Below are 18285 nucleotides of genomic sequence, written 5' to 3'. Positions count from 1 at the left end.
TAGGATGTGTGATGTTGTTATACCTATAAGGTAGGTGAGGTTGGAGATTTGGAAATAAAAGAAACTTATTAAAAGTTGTGTGAGAATAGTGTGTTGAGGGAAGAAAAAATTATAGAGAGTAAAGGGTTAATGCATGCTCTATATTTTCCACAAATGTTTAAAACTGAATGGATTAAGATTATATTGAGACAAATCCATGACATTCAAATTTGGTTAGAAGGTGGACCAATCATAATATCTAAGAGGATAGTTCACAGCGTCATAGGGCACCCAACCCTTGATCGATTGAGGACATTGAGAAGTGATGAAAAAGGGGTTATTAAAAAGAACACTAGAGCTATGTGGAGCAAACATGGAATGTCAATTGATACCATCAAAGACCCCATTATAGTGTTTGTAATAAGATTGATTACACATAGATTTTATTAGTCAAGCTGACTCAACAATGTGTCATACATTGTAGTTGACCTAGGCTATAAGATTGTGAAGAGAGATCACAACTATGACTTAGCCGAGCTTCAACTTCAGCAACTATCAAAAAATCTAGAAGCTATCAAGAAAGCTAAGAGTGCCTCATGTAAGCTTGGATCAATTATCATATTCATATTCTTTTATGTGAAAAATACTTTTCCTACATTTGGCAAGATTACATGAAAGAAAAATAGATCTATTACTCAACAAATAAGAGAACTCATTGAGAAATTAGGTGATAATTTTGAGTCAACAATGACCAATTACTTTGAGGACTTTAATAATTCCATGAGGAAGAGGTCAAGAACTCATGTGTCACTAGTTGAACAACATTATAATGATGTATGTTTTCTAGTTGATGTCGACTACACGTATGTATAGGAAAAAATTCCAAAGGTAAGATGGTTAAGACCTTTACCATATGAAATCAATGTGGATGAAACTTCAATAGCTTTTATTGCATTATTGGTAGGAGAAGTTGATAAAGATGCTACACAATTTGGAAACTATGATGAAGCCAAGTCAAGGATCACCATAGACTTGAAGATTTCGACAATTATAAGGAAGAAGAACAAGATGGTGAAGAAGCTTAAAGAAAAATTTGGCGAAGGAGAAAAAGAAGAAGAAGAAGAAGGCCAAGCACCATTGGAACTTACTCAAGGTTTAGATGAAGAAGAAGAAGAAGAAGGCCAACCACCATTGGAACTTACTCAAGGTTTATATGAGGATAGAGATGATGATGAAGAGGGTGTTGAGAAGGAAAATGAGGAAGCTATAAAAAAGAGGAAAACATCACAAAAGGTAGTGTAGAATCCAAAGAAAACAACTAAGGAAACTATAAAGAATCCAACTGTACCTTTGACAAGGTCTACCACAAGGGTTGCCACTAAAAAAGTCAAAGAGACAAAGGGTAAAGGAAAAAGATAAAGTGTCCCAACATAGTTGAGTCATCCTGCTAAGAAGTTGAGGAGGAAGTAAAAACCTCAAGGTGATTGTATGATTTCATAATAGATGAAGATAATCACACCATTGACTTTCAAGGATACTTTATCTATTTTGAAGACTACCTATTCCATCATGAAATAAACTTGAATTGTCAACCTAGGGATGTAGGACTTGAAATGGGTCAGAACACTATGTGTACTAAGTTCCTTTAAGAGTCTTGACACCTATGCTACAGGAAAGTAAGATACATGAACAAGATTTATACTACTGTTACAAAATAGTAAACACACTTGGGCTAACAATAGATAACTATAGTGAGCTTTGGAAAATGATCCCAAACTAGTTAACAACTCAAAACATCCACCATAATCATTTTCTACTAGTGTTATAGGAACTTTCATAGTAACAAGGATGCAATATTAATACAATAAATCTATATTGAAAATAGGAAATTGCAAAGAATGAATCTACTCTACCTAAATCTATTCCACCTCCCAAGTGGGCCCCCTTGGTTGGTTTCAAATCAATACAAACACAAAAAGTATTCCAAAATCACTCTTTCATTAAAATTATTCTTTGATTACATCAATTGAATAATTCATGAAGAACAGAAAAAGAGTAACTTCTAAATTCTAAACCAGCATTGTCTATATTCTCGTTAGCTTACTAAGATGATTTGAATCCTTTATATAGAGGATTGGATACTTATTAAAAACATGACATAAAAGTCTTGATCAAACATCACCAAAAAAAAAGGTGGAAGATCAACCATGACATAGCACATTGATTACTAAGCAACAAAATAAAAACTTGCAGAAAATATAGCAAGTTGTGTCTCCTAAATTTCTTGGAATAGTAACTCCTCTGCAGGCATGAATGAGCCATAGGAACTAAACTATGCTTTCTCTTACCACGATCAATCTCCATCATTATCTTCCTTAAATGTAGTAATCACCATCCTTTGTGTCACTCTTCATTTTCCTAAAAGTTAGAAACATCTGAAACATATATGCAAGGTAATAGTCCTACTCTTATTTAGATATTAGAACATAGCTTAAGATATTTATATGAAATACTACATTCTATGTATAGTATTAAGGAAAGTATGTCACACACTACCCATAATTTTAGTAAGTTCTAGTTGTCTTTGGCATAAGTTCACAAGATATTTACACAAATGATTGGCAAATATTTTTGACAAAGCACAAAGAGTAAGTCCAAACTATGAAAATTATTTCAAAATGAAGCCATTAATATTCCTCATCAGTGATTCAGATGATGAGAAGATTGAATCAAACGACTTAAGTCAATTCAAAGTGGTAAGCCACAATCTCTCATCTGACATTGATAATTTATGAAAAAATGTAAAGATCAATGCTAATTTATCTAGTTTTTCACATATTAATTTTGATAATTTAGGGGGCGAGGATAAGCATAATTTAGAAGAGACTATTTATGATATAATGGTCACATTTAAGAACACTCCAATATAAATTGCTAACTCTATTCCTAAAAGCCTATATGAGAGAGTTGAGCAAAAGTGGAAGATTCATTTGGAGATAGAAAAACAAATCAGAGAGGCTACTTTGGCCATAGTCATGCCTAAATTTGATAGAAGAATTATTACAAAGGTTGTAGATAAACATAAAGGGATATTTTCTCCCAAGTACCGAGCATTTAATGTTTTGAGGAATAAAGTAGAAGAGGTGGAAACCCAAAGAAAGTTGCTATAGAAAGTTATCTATGGATTATCCACCAAAGATATGGAAGAGAAGGGAGACCAAGAAAAGGAAAATGCAGTAGCAATATGTTAGCCATATTATGAGTCACCCTCTTTTGAACTTTTCCTAAATTGCCGATCTAGTCATCAAAGCTTATTATTGTCACTTCATGTTCTCTTGACCATTAAAAACATTGCATAAAGTCTCTTGAAGCTTCCAATCATTCTTTGTGTTTGTCCAAACCCCTTTGAACCACTTTGAAATTTAGTTAAAAGTAGTTCATGTATATTTGTAAATGTGGCCTCAGAGTTCACACACACACACACACACACACACACACACACACACACACACACACACACACACACACACACACACACACACACACACTTCAACATGGTCTTTATATGTGGATTCATCCTAGAATGAACATGAGATTGTTCACCCAAGAGGAGTCCTACAAGATGACCTATTGCCTTCTAGCTAGGTGGATTTTACCTACTTAGGCTCTTAGATTTGAGGTACAAGTAATCAAACTATTCTAGAATGAAGGGTTTTAGAGTGTAATTGAATCTAAATGATATGCAATTATTTCTATATGAAAAATGCAAGTAATCTAATAACATATAAAACAAAGTAAGCTATACGTATGCATATTAAAAACTATATGATATTAAATCAAAGCAACAAAAAGCTATAATGATAGTGAGAAAATGAGCGCATAATCCAATAGAGATTTGATAGAAAGTCGATTCAACCTCTGTAATGAGGAATTATGAGCCTCTTAAATAGAATTCCTAGAATCCATCAATGGGTAAGATCAACTCGAGTTGATGGTTAGGATTGAAGCAAGGATTCAGTTAAGATAGAAACTTCCTTGTGCAAGTGGAGTGAATTGTTTCTAATCTTGAGTGTGATGAGTAGTTAACTAAACTTGTCATAAGTGTGATAGTAAGTTAACTAGATTGTTTCCAATTTCGAGAAGTAGTTCACTCAAAGTTTCTATTCAGAACTGAAGAGTGTATTTTGAAGATATTATTTAATTTAATAAACTGAGATATGATCTCATAAATGCATTTTCTATTTAATTGAATAATCACATTCAATTAATTAAAATAAACATAATTATTAAATTAAATAAATTTAATCCCTTAGTACAGTAGCCTTAGGTGATAATTTAATTTAATTAAAGTGTAAATACGTCAAATTAAATTAAATCTTAATAAATAGGTTTAATGCAACTTATATGAGTCAATACTTTAGGAATTAAATAAAGAGTATGATGAATGCAGATTGAGGTTTTTTGTATTTAACAATTATGTCAAGTAGTGAGTAGCAGAATAAGAATTGCCTAGTAACATAGGACTTAGGATTAATTGAAATAGACTAGAATTGGTGATCATGGCAATGAGCCAATTTTGGGGTATTATATTTTGCCCCTCTTTGAATGAATGTGTGAGCAACATGTTCAATTCAAAGAAAATCAGAAAATATGATGCAAAGATCAAGAGATAAGATCAGTTCCGAAGTTGATGATACAGAGACCAATTGATGAACCTTTAAGGACCATCTCCAGACTGGAGCTTAATCCTAAGGAATCCAAGTAGAACACCTAGATACCTGAATTGGTAAGCATTCTAAAGGTTTCCATCATAAAGAAGTTTAACCTTTAAGGGTCTAGAGAGAACATCTAGATACCCAAGATTTGATAAGCATTTAAAAGATTATCTCTAGAATAGAGTTTAACATTTAAGGATCCAGATAGAACATCTAGATACCTAAAATTGATAGCATTTAAAAGATCATCCGCAGAATAGAGCTTAATCTTTAAGGATCTAGATAGAACATCTAGATACCTAAAATTTCATAAGCATTTAAAAGACTATCTCTAGAATGGAGCTTAATCTTTAAGGATCCAGATAAAACATCTAGATACCTAAGGTTGATAGCATTTAAGAGATTATCTCTAGAATAGAGCTTAATATTTAAGGATGCAGATAGAACATATAGATACCTAAGGTTGGTAGCATTTAAAAGACTATCTCTAGAATGGATCTTAATCTTTAAGGATCTAGATAGAACATCTAGATACCTAAAATTGATAGCATTGAAAAGACTATCTTTGGAGTGGAGCTTAATCTTTAAGGATCCAGATAGTACACCTAGATACCTAAATCAATGAAAGATAGTAAGATCAAATTATGAGTAATAGAATCATCCCTAGAATGAGGCTTGATCCTCAGGAGTCGAGGTTTAGATTGTCCCAATACCTATTCATCAAACTCTAATAATAACTGCTATAAAGTGTGATCAACTGATGACAAGATGAAATAGATGACAAAGATGTTAGATAGAGGGAAAAAAAATGCCCCTAATGATGAGATGACTTGAGTAATGAGAACATAAGATGGGAACAAGATGCCTCAAGCAATGAAAGTTCAGATTGAGTCAAAATTTAGATTCAATGATGTAATCATCATGCCCCCTTGGGAGCAAAATTGAAAGATGACACACTAGAAATATGATGTAGAGCAAGATAGAGAGAGATACAAAAGAAATTGAAGTAGCAGCCTATAGAAGAGATAAGAACAATCAGAAGAGAAATCATAGTCAATTCAACATGATTTTGAGGTTTAGAAGACCAAGTTTGACCAAAATTTGACTTGAGTTGACTTTTCCAAAATAAATTTTGTAAATTTGAAGAATTTTGAGTTGAAAAGATTTCAAGAATCGCAAAGTATTAGAAAAATCTACACTGCACAAGCGCTCGATTGCGTCGGTCCCAAAATTTTAAAATGCATTTTTTGGGCTATTTAAGTGTGTCAAATTTTGAATTCAATCCCAAAAATGGATTCAGAATGGTCAAATTAGCTAGGGGTGATTTTTGCTCAAATTGGAGCACTTTGCAAAATTAGGTCAAACCCTATATAAGGGCCCAAGGGGTCATTTTAAAATCATTTGAACATTTTTTCATTTGTGAATAGGAGCTCTGAGAGGAAGATGACAATGAACATGAGATATCATTTTGAGTGCCCCCAACAACATAGCCAGTTAGTGGACTATGGAGCACCAATGAGTGATCGATAATCATCCTTCATAATTTTATGGTCACACTTTTGAGGTCATTTATTGCATGTTTAGCACATTTTTAGGAAGTCCCAATCAGTCTTCATGCAAGACTATCTTTTCCCGTGTGAAGGCAATCTCTTCTTGTGCGAAGATTCACCAACTTGACGTATCTTCATGAGCATCGATGGGGATTCTCACATAGGAGACACCCACTTCTCACATGAAGAATATGAAAGTTTTGCATGGGTGTTGTTTCTTTTCGTTTGAGACTATCTCTCTTTGTGTGAAAACTTGTTTCTTTGCGTGAGAGAGTCTCTCTTCACACAGGGTTTTGATCGCTCACGTGGGCTCACATTTCTTCACACAAGGACTTTTTTTCTCACGCAAAGTTGCACAATCTCATGTGAAGAAATGAATTCTCATTCAAATAAATACATTCTCGTGCGAAAATTTGTGATAGTATTATAGTGAAAATTTGCATTTTTTTACGTTTTTAGCATGATTTTTGCATTTAGTTCTTCATCGTTCTAATTTGTTGATCGAATATTGACTATTTTCTTATCATTGTTTTTGTTTGTGTGTGTAGGAGGTCTTCGGTGATGTTTCATTCAGATCCCATTATCCATTGTATGGGGCTTTGTTGCAAAGTCTAGATGTGGCCAACATGGCTCATATTGACAGATTGGGACTTACTTCTTTATGTTGGATCCTAGCATTACTGGTGAATCATGACTTGTTGACTACCTTGGTGGAGCCTTTCCATTCAAAGATGAATGCCTTCCACCTTCATTAGGGAGAGATGACTATGACTCCTGAGGATATATATAGGATTCTGTGCATACCATTCCATGGACTGAGGGTATCCTGTGACACAGTGCCCTGGGTAGGTACAAAGGACTTGTGTGCCATTTTTTAGAGGAAGCTAGCTATTGGACGAGCTATTACTTAAGATGAGCTCATCCACACATATGGGCTGACACACAAATTGGCTATAGTTTTGGCCATATTTATCAACTATTTCTTGGTACCCAATAGAGGATAGCACGGGTTGGAGTGTGGATGGGTAGTGATGCTACAATGCATGCTTGATTCTCTATAGAGATTTGGGTGGGGCTAGAACATGCTTGCCCATATGTTTTATGAGATGCATGAGATTATATACCACGAGTAGAAGAGTATGGCTATTGGTGTGTATGTTCTATAGGTCTGGGCATGGGAGCACCTACCAGTCACATGGCCTATTTTTGAGGATTCTTGAGAGCTTACAGAGCCATATATTTGTAGATATAGGAGATAGATTACCCAGGCAGACCTGGGTAAGATAGAGCACTGGAGGGCCCATCTTGATGACCTAATCTCCATCATATGGTGGCCCTAGTGAGAGATAGAGGATTGGGATGACATTCCCAAGGAGTTGGGATGGATGTTTTGTTCGTGGCCACTAGTGGGGAGGATGACATAGATTATTGAGTGGTTTGTCATTAGTAGGGTATGGAGATAGTATGGGAGGTAGCAAGACATCTCCTAGGAGTTTTGTGCCTTTGCACAAGTCGTGAAGGATCTAACATGGGATGGCTGTTAAGGCTAGATACAATGTGGTCTATGATAGATGTGTACAACCTAGTTGTGACATAGTGGGACTACCATCCAAAGGTAGTAGATGTAGGGGTAATGGCAATGTATTGGACATATCTTTTCAATCACCCCTTCCCACAAATCACAGATCCCTTCGGGGGAGCAATGCCAACCCCATAGTAGGCACAAGCACAGTAGCAGTAGGCTCCCCAGTAGTAGGCACCATAGGGTCCACTACTAGAAGTGTGATAGAGAGTTAGGTAGGTAGAGATCTTGGCATGATAGATGGGATTGGATACAAGGGTTGGGGGTAGTGGCAAAGGGTAGAGATGACAATAGAGGCTGAGGGTGGAGGAGCAGGCACCCATAGAGTAGGCACCCAAGATTCTTGATGAGGAGATGCAAGAGCAGCCTGCCATAGGATCCCAAGATGTGTTTCAATGATAGAGGGAGAAGATCCAATAGGCTTCCTGGCAGATCAGAGAGCTATAGATTATGTAGCAGTGAGGGATGCATGACTGGCTGAGCAAGATCAGGAGATCTTGAGACTATGGGAGCAAGTATAGACAACCAAGCGAAGGGTGGAGAGGTTGTAGGATGAGGTTAGATTGTAGATGGCCTAAGAAACTTATTACTTCTCAGCATACTCTATAGTTGTGCCCAATGAGGCTTAGTAGGTGCCACAATTTTCCTAGTATGCTTGAGATACTAGGGGTGCACGTCCTCCTGCTAGACCAGATATGCCACTTCCTCCCCCTCCTCTAGCTATTGGGGGTGATGGTGCAGGTCACAATTAGCTACTAATTACTTGTACCCCTGATTTTGATTCTAGCTATGTATCCATTGGTGTTTCAGCACCATTTTGTATCATTTTTATTGACAACACTTGAGTAGCACCCATTTTTTTGTACTGAATATATATATATATATATATATATATATATATATATATATATATATATATATATATGAGGTTTTGAGCCAAGTATCCCTATGTACATGTCATTGTCAGTATTTGTGCTTTACTTTTGATGTACATGAGATGTTTATGTGATGATTATGAGATGCATGTGTTATGTTATGAATGCACTGTTTGATTTGATATGATGCGATTATGTAGTGTAGATGATATGAGTATATGGATGCAATGCATATGGAAATGAATTGACATCTCATGTAGTGTTGCATATTTTTTCTTGATAGTAATAGGTACCCCCTCGAGGAGTGAATGAATACAAACTAAAGAACCAAATGCTTGTGCAACCATAGAGAATCCTGATATGTTTGCAGAGATCCATAGTCCCCCATCACGAAGGATGAAACAGAGTTGCAATTGAATCGTGTGCTTATGCAAATGAAGTATGCAATGCAAGACTATGTTAAGTGCAACCCTAGGTCTGATTACCAAGCTTTGACCATTTATCATCACTCAGCATAGGACAAAATCCCATATGTTGTACAATTTCCACTACCATTGCAATCATGTGAATATGAATAGGGCATATGTTGTAATTTTTTCAGGATTAAATGTAAGCATTCGAAGCACAAGATGCCAGAATGACTAGAACATTTGTCCCTTTTATTGTAGCAAGTTAACATAAGCATCAAAACATAAATGTTAGGATGACTAGAATGTTGCTTGCATGGTAGACACACGAAACACATGAGAGATCCATTTTATGCTAAGTATTCAGTAAGTATTCTATCTGCAACGACCCTTGCATTCATAACTTGAGACAAAAGTGTGTTGGGTATACTCACAGTGACCCATACATTCACTTAGCAAGATGAGTATCAGTATCTACTATAGCATGAAGAGTTCACTCTAACAAACAAGGAGAAGAACCAACATTGTTGACATATTCATATAAAAGGAGTTGCAATACACTAGGCCATCCAATACGAGATGGAGGCTCTTGTAGTGGACACCCCTTTTATTGGAATAGGTCAACCAATTAGAACTAAACAATAGATAGAAAGAAAAAAAAAGATCATGCCCCTAGTCATTACTCCTCTAATCAAAAATTACATCATCGAGTTGCTCAAGGAGACATGATAAAGTTAAAACAAAGAAAGCAAAGAAATTGCTTAGCAATTCCAAACAAGTATGTCATTTTGAGTTCAATGTTTTTGGGATTGATGTCAATTATCAGTGTTCAGAACATGTTTGAAAGAAATTTCTTTAGCAGGGTGACAACAGTAGGCAAACACAGTCAAAACAACTAGTGACTGAGGTCAAAGAGGAATCTTCGAGGTGAAGAACCTAAGAGGATTGAGCGATAGTAGACAGACACAACCAGGACGACTAGTGACTGATGCAAGAGAGATCTTCCATAAAGGAATCTTGAAATGTGACCTGAGCAATAGTAGGTAGATGCAGCTAAAACAACTAGTGACTATTGCAAAAGAGATTCGATGAGGAAAATATTGACAAATAGTGACATTGGTGACAATAGCTAGATGTAGCCAGAATGACTAGTGACTGTCACCAAAGAGATTCTATGAGGAGAATCTCTAAAAGAATGATACTAGCAATAGTAAGAAAACATAGCTAGAATGATTGGTGATTGTCACAAAAGAAATTCTATGAGGAGAATCTTGAAAAGAGTGACACTGGTGACAGTAGGCAGACATAGCCATAATGACTGTGACTATCACAAAAGAGATTCTATGAGGAGAATCTAAAAAAGGACACTAAAGGGGAATGCCCTTGAGTTGTGAGAAGACTAAATCCATGGATACATGAGCAAAAAGTGGGAAAAGAAGGAAAGCAATTGTACAAAAAGCTAGAAGATGTGCTACAAGATGGTGCATTCGGAACAAGGGATGCTTATTTACTAGGTTTTCATCTTCTTGGCAGATTTTTGTTTTTTTTTTGGTCTACCATGATGCCTATTTCCAAGTTTTCACCAATGGCACTTTTTTTTTGTTTTTCAATTTTTTTGTATTTTTTTCTTTTTGATTTTTTTGTATTTTTTGATTGTTTTAACTTTTTTTGGTGTTACCAAGGCACTTATTGCTAGGTTTTCACCAGGGTAACAATTTTTTTTAGGACTTTTTCTAATTTTTAGGATTTCTTTTAGGACATTTAGATATGTACAAAGAGCTATTGATATCAGATCAACTATAAAACCACTTCAGGTGGAGAGTGTTGACAAGTTCCATGAGCTCTTAACCTTCGATTGTGGAAAGCTGGTAGGCATTAGATCCATATACTATCATGATGATGTAAGGACCAAGCTAGTTTGGTTCAAACTTCCCTTTTTGGACTCACTGCTATTGATTCTTTGGGTTCTCTCTCAAGATGAGATCACCTAGCTGGAAGTCACACGGCTTGACTTTCTAATTGTAGCTTCTTGACATTCATTGCTGATAGGCTCGCAGATGGTCATATGCCACTTGTTGACGTTCATGTAGTAACACTAGCTCTTGAAGCTAAGCTATCCTATAATCTTCATCAGTAATAAGGCCTTTCATAGAGATTCTCAAGGTAGGAATTTTGACCTCAATTGGAAGCACTACATCCACTCCATACATCAAAGCAAAATGCATTGTACCCATTGGAGTCTGAATGCTTGTCCTATATGCCCACAAGGCTGGATTAATTTGGAGGTGCTAGTCTCTCCTAGATTTTTTGACTGTGCGATGAAGAATTTTGAGGATTACTTTATTGGATGCCTCAGCCTAGCCATTATCCTTGAGGGTAATAGATGAAAGACCAATGTTGTGTGATTTTTAATTTCTTGCATAGTTCCTTGAGGTCTTTGTTCTTGAATTGTCCTCCATTGTTAGTAATGATTGAGGATGGTACACCATATCTGCACATGATGTAGTTTGTGATAAACAAAGCTACAATTTTGCCATTGGTGACTACAAGAGGTACTACTTCTACCCACTTTGTGAAGTAGTCTGTAGCTATGATAATGAACTTATGTCCATTAGAAGAGGTTGGGTGAATCTAACCCACCAAGTTGAAGGCCCATTGTTGAAATGGCCATGTTGTAGTAGAGGGAATCATCTCTCTAGCTAGAGCATGGATCAGATTCCCATGAAGCTGATACTACTTGGAGGATCTAGTGTACTTGATAGCTTCTTACTCTATTTTAGGCCAATAGTAACTAGCTCTAGGGAGTTTTCCAGCTAGTGTCAGGCCATTTGAGTGAGATTCTTGAATGCCCTCATGAATGTTAATTAATGCACATTTAGACTCTTTGGGTTCTAACACATAAGGAGTGATCTATTGAGACCTCTCCTATATAGATCATCAGCAATAATGACATACTACGAAGCATTATGGATTCGGTAATGTTTCTCATTCTAAGTCAGACCTTCCAGAATGATTTGACTATAGAGATAGGAATAAATGTGATGGTAGCAAGATGACTCTTATCCTACAATAGAATAGATCATCCTAGAATTAGGGGTGCCATAGGTTGGGTAACATAATGCTTCTACCAAGAACTCATGTTGGAGATCATTTTTAGGCATCTGTAACAAGGAGGCCAAAGTAGCCATAGCATCAGCCAATTTATTATCTACTCATGAAACTTGTTGGAAGGTAATGTGTGCAAAATACTTCTTCAAGTCATGAGCCATGTGCTTGTACAAAATTAGTTTCTCATCCTTTTTTTGGTACACATTTTTAACCTAATCGTTGACAAGCCGAGAGTCACCAAAGATGTCTAACTGATTCGCTCACCATTTAGCTACAATTTTCATGCCATTGATCAAAGTCTTGTATTCAATAATGTTATTTGTAGAAGGAAATAGAATCTTGTATGCTTTGGGCAATGAATATCTTTGTGGTGTTATGAAGAGTAATTTGGCACCCAATCCCCATTGTGTGAAGGACCCATCAAAGAACATGACCCATGTTTGGTGTGTGAGTGTCAAGATTGACTCATCAGGGAAATCACTATTCATTGGTAGGAGACTCTACATAGGTACATCAACAAGCTGATCTGCAATTGCCTATCCCTTGATAGCTTTGTGTTCAACATATTGGATGTCAAACCCACTAAGTATCAAAACCCACTTAGCCAATCTTCCTATGAGAGCTACCTTACTGAGCAAGTACTTTAGCGGATCTATTTTATCCATTAGCCATGTAGTGTGGGCAAGCATGTAGTGTCTCAACTTCTAGGAAGCAAAGACAACTGCCAAGCAAGCTTTCTCAATGATGCTATAGTTCCTCTCATAAGAGATCATTGTGCAACTCAAGTAGTAAATAGCTCTCTCTTTGTTGTCATTATCTTCCTAAGACAATAGGATTCCTAGAGATGTTTTAGTTGTTGAAATGTACAAAAACAAAGGCTTCCCATGGATAAGGGGCCTCAAGATTGGCAGATTGAAAATATATTGTTTGATCTGTGTTAAGCTTTTCTCACAATTCTGGCTCCAATTGAATTTCACACCCTTATGTAAGGCCTTTGTAAAGGGTTGTGATCTATCTACCAACTGTGAGATAAACCTACAAATAAATTGGAGTCTTCCTTGTAGACCTCTCATCTGACTAATGTTCCAAGGTGGTGGCATATCCATTATTGCTTGAACTTTCTCTGGATCCACCTCAATTCCTTTTGTGGAAATGATGTACCCCAACAATTTTCCTGATGTGACACCAAATGCACATTTCTTAGGATTGAGCCACAAGCTAAATTTTTCCATGCGATCTAGTATGGATCCTAAATCTTGTAGATGAGCATTTCATTTGGTGCTTTTGACCAAGGTATCATCCACATAGTCCTCCATGGTCTTATGCATCATGTCATGGAAAATTGTAGTTACTCCTCATTGATAGGTTGCACTAGCATTTTTCAAGCCAAATGGCATTACATTCTAGAAAAAGGTCCCCCATGCACATGTGAAAGCAATTTTCTCCTGGTCTTCTGGCACAATTTTTATCTAATTGTAACCAGAAAACCCATCCATAAGTGAGTACATCTCATAACTTGGCATCATATCCACTATCATATCAATATTGGGAAGCAAAAAATTATCCTTAGGACATGCCAAGTTGAGATCATGGAAGTCAGTACAAACTCTAATAGATTTATCATTCTTGGAGATTGGAACAATATTGGATATCCATTCAGCATAATCAATTGCACGGATGAAACTAGCTTTCGGAAGCTTCTCTAGTTCTGCTTTGACAAGCAATGCAACATGATGATGCATTTTTTGAATTTTCTATTTAATTGGTTTGATGCTTGGTGTGATGGAAAAGTGATGCATGATAAGATTGGGATCCATTCCTAGCATGTCAGAGTATGTCCAAGAAAAATTTATCTTCTTCTCTCAAAAAAAGGTAATGAATTCTTCCTTCTCTTCAAGTGACAATGATTGTGCCAAATGTATCATATGAGGATGTTCTTCTATACCTAGGTTAATTGGCTATGTTGGGCTCTATCAAAATTTATGATCTCTCTTAAAAGTGACTTGGAAGGACATCAAATATCTCATATGTGACCACTTCAAAGAGGTTTTCACCCTTGGATACATCTTTTGTTTTTACTTTTTTGGGTTCTGACACTGCCACAATGTGGTTTTCACCATCGGACCTTTTGCATTTTTTCTTTTTCTTATTGTATGACTAAGATATTTGATGTCATCTTCAATCATGTTGACACTCTATTCATTGGTGAAAGATGTTATAGGTTTGACAATTTTTAGATAGCAAGCGAGAGCATAGTCATTTTGGAATGTGGAGACTTTAGTAGATGCATTAGGGTTCCAGTCTATAAGCTCAGGATGTGTGAGTGAAAGAGTGGTGGTTGGTTCAATTGTGTTCATGGTATAGTCATTAAGTGCTTGGGCTAGAAATTCAAGGCCTATGGTGACTTCATCCAAAGGTGTGTTCAAATGCCTCTAAGTACTAACATCAGTCATTGATGACTCTAGGACACTAGTTGGATCAAACCCATCAGACCTAATCCTAGATGTTTCACTCACTTCAATTTAGTTTCCATAGACATGAAGTTGGTCAATATCTTTATTAGTAGTTGCATCTGAAAGAGAGTCAAACTCATATTCTTTAGAATTAGTGCTACATGGCGATAGACTATAGAACTCCCCAACAGTGATAGGGACATACTTGACTTCATCATCTGGGTTCTTACACAGGTACTCAATACACAATTATTGACTAGACTCTCCCTTTTCTAAATGAGATTTGGGTTGATTAGTATTATCCTCAAAAGAATCACTAGTATCATCCATAGTGCTAACACATGGTACAAAGTCATTAAGCTCAACAAAGAATTTAAAAGATCGTGAGGAATACGATAAGGATAGGGATCCTCATCATCAGATTGTTCCTCTTGAGTGTCTAACTTAGCTTGTGACTCATTTCCAAATGAACTCTCAGGTTTTGGTATGAATTTATTAGGTCTCAAATGGAAGGGAACCTTCTTAAATCCTAGGCCAGTTGTATCACTATTGCTTTGAGTTGTTGCTTTGATAGGATCAATTAGGCCATTGTTATTGCACCCAATAGGGCCAGTTCCCTTGTAGCCAAAATGCTTCATGAACCTAAGACCATGCCCATATTTCTCAGGAGTAATTTCTCAAGCTTGTTCTATCAAGTTTATTGGAGTCTCTTCTTTGTAGAGCCATGCAAAAATGGCTCTGTTTTCACTTTCATCCTCTAGAGAAACTGTAGCCTTGAAAAAAGTGCCATTATACTTGGTTTGAGGTGTCAGCACAAAGAACTTCTTTATCGCTAAGGGTCTCCCATAATGATGAGGAGACTCTAGAAGAGATGTTAATGATAGCATTGGTTCAATATGATACTCTACCATGCCAATTTATTTTAGTTTAAATGATTGCTCGATTTGTTTCAGCTTATGGTCATGATAATCAGTGGATTCCTGGTTAATAGGGATGAAAGTTTTAGTAGCTTTGAACATATTGTAGGTATAGCTAGTGGTGGTAAGAATAATAATTTTAGAGCCATGAAACAAGAATTTGATGCATTAGTGATATGTGGATGGCACAACATACATCTCATGTATCCGTGGACGTCCTAATAGAATATTGTAAGCCAAGCGAATGTCAAGAACTTGACAGGTGACATCCCTTTCTATAGGACTGACACAAATGGGTAAGACGAAAAGACCTAGAGACTTTCATTCCACTTTTTCATATGCTTTGATGATGATCTTGCATCAAGGATCAATAGAGTCCTCAAAATAATTCAATTGTCTAATGAAACTAGCAAAGACAATGTTTAGGCCAGCACCATTATTGATGAGTACTCGACAAACACGTGTCTGATGGATCATAACCTCAATGTGTAGAGGTTGATTGTATAGGTGACTTAGTGAATTATCATCCTCCTTAGAGAAGGTCATAAGATAAGGCAAGATTACGTGACCTACCATGGATTGAAATCACTCAAGATCAAGATCTTGAGGAACATTTTCCTTAGTGAGGGCTTTGTACAGATTCTACCTGTGAGCAGGCAGACTTTAAGTAGCTCAAAGATGGATATTTGTGAATTAGTTCATTTTAGTTGATTGAGAACACTATAAATAGTTTCCATTGAATTTTTTATGAGTTTTTTACATTTTCCAGATGGACTAGCAAGGGTTTTATCTTTATATTGTTTGAGATCAGGAGTAGAAGGCATAGGGCCTTTGAGCACCAACTTGGCATGAGAGCACGTAATAGCATTAGCACAGTATTACAAATGTGTGTTATCTATTGTGCTGGAAGTAGGGACCCTCAAGACAAATGGTGTCTTAGTTTTGTTGTTATCTTGTTTTCCCTTAATGGTAATGACATCACAATATTCATAATCCACAGGTTCAACCATGTTGATCACATTGTCATCATTAGAATATGCATAGTTGACCTTGTTGTTGGGTTTTGGTTTTGAAGTCTCTCCTTCATAGGCTAGGAAAGGCTCTTTGAATGCCTTTTGATTCAAGTTTTTTTTATGTCCATCTACCACAAGTTCACTAGCATCAATCATGTCCTAGACTTTATGGCACAAGTTTATGTAGTTGCTAGTTTTGTGTCCCTTATTTTGGCGATACTCATAGAATGAGGTTTCATTCCACCATGGTGGATGTGGTTGTGGATCATAGGGATGAGGGTTGTCCATTAGTGAAATAAGCTTGTGTTGTAGCATTTTTGTGTAAACCACATCCAAAGGTTCACCCAAGGGTGTATACTCTCACTTAGGGCATGTGGCCCATGAGTTTCTCAATTTTTTCCTAGATGTCTTATTGTTAGGAGTAGGCTTCTCAACATTTTTGGCTGCATTGAGACCATTTATGAGATTAAATGTTGCTTTAGTAGGTCTGGGAGTAACATTGTCAACAACTCCATCATGTACAATTTCTCAGTTCTTGTTGACATATTTGGTTTTATCGCTGTTGGAGGTGGAACCTTGTTTTGTTTCCTTCTGAAGAGCGAGTTCGCCTTTCTTGACCATAAATTCTTCAATGCAGATAGCCTATGTGATCATGTCTTCAAAGGTACATGGACCTTGAAGTTGGACTCTATATCCAAAATCAGGGAGGAGATTATTAGTGAAGATGTCAAGCTTTTCCATTTCCAAAATTTTGTGTGAATACTTAGTATAAAGTCTCCACCATTGGAGAAATGCGAGAAAAGGTTCTCAAACTTTCTATTTAAGGTTGCATAGATCTCGAATGTTGACAAGGTGTTGAAACTTATGAGAATACTACTAGACAAATAAATTAGCAATTTTATCAAATGTCTTGATACTGGGAGGTAAGTGTGAGAACCACTCCAAAGCTTGACCACCTAGGCTTCTAGGGAATAAATGCATGAGGTATGTTTGGTCATGTATAAACTCCATAGACAAGGCACCAAATTCCTGCAAGTGATCTTGGGGATCAATGGTGCCAAAGTACTTGTCCTACTTAGGTAGCTCTATGCCTCATGGGAAAGGAGGCATGTTTATGCAATTGTCAAATGGAAATGGAAAAAGAGCGTCTAATGCATACATTTTTAAGGGTTTCTCTTTCTCATGAATCATCTAAGCTAGTTGGTCTTGCATATTTTTTAGTTATTTTTGGAGTTTGGAAGTCCCAATTTCTTCTTTAGGTGTGATGATTGTTTCCACATTGAAATGAGAGGGCAACTTAGCTCCCTCTTGGGCAAGTTTGAGAAAGTACTTTTCTTTCTCTTCATTGAGGAGGATTCTCATGACCTTTTGAAAGTTTTTGTCTCTTAGAAATTTTTCTATATGTTTAGGGAGTATTTACACCTCTTTATGTTCCTCATTGGTGTCATGGTCTTTCTCTTTCTCTTTGTGATTCTTAGGTGGTTCTTGATGTCTACTATGACTACCATGTTCAGGTTCACAATTAGTCATTGTAGGAATGTGTTTAGTATTAGTATGTTGTGTTTCAAAAGGTCCTTTGAAAAGGAAGTTAGACATTGTGTTTGGGAATATAGAACCTCTACCAATCTCATGATCCTTTTGATATAAAGGATTCCTAGTTTGTTGCAGGTTTATGGAAAATGTTCA

Source organism: Cupressus sempervirens, chromosome 5 (genome assembly GCF_028749045.1).
Source record: "Cupressus sempervirens isolate cs-2001-9-10 chromosome 5, ASM2874904v1, whole genome shotgun sequence".
Taxonomy (NCBI): Eukaryota; Viridiplantae; Streptophyta; class Pinopsida; order Cupressales; family Cupressaceae; genus Cupressus; species Cupressus sempervirens.
This window is presented reverse-complemented; position numbering follows the sequence as displayed.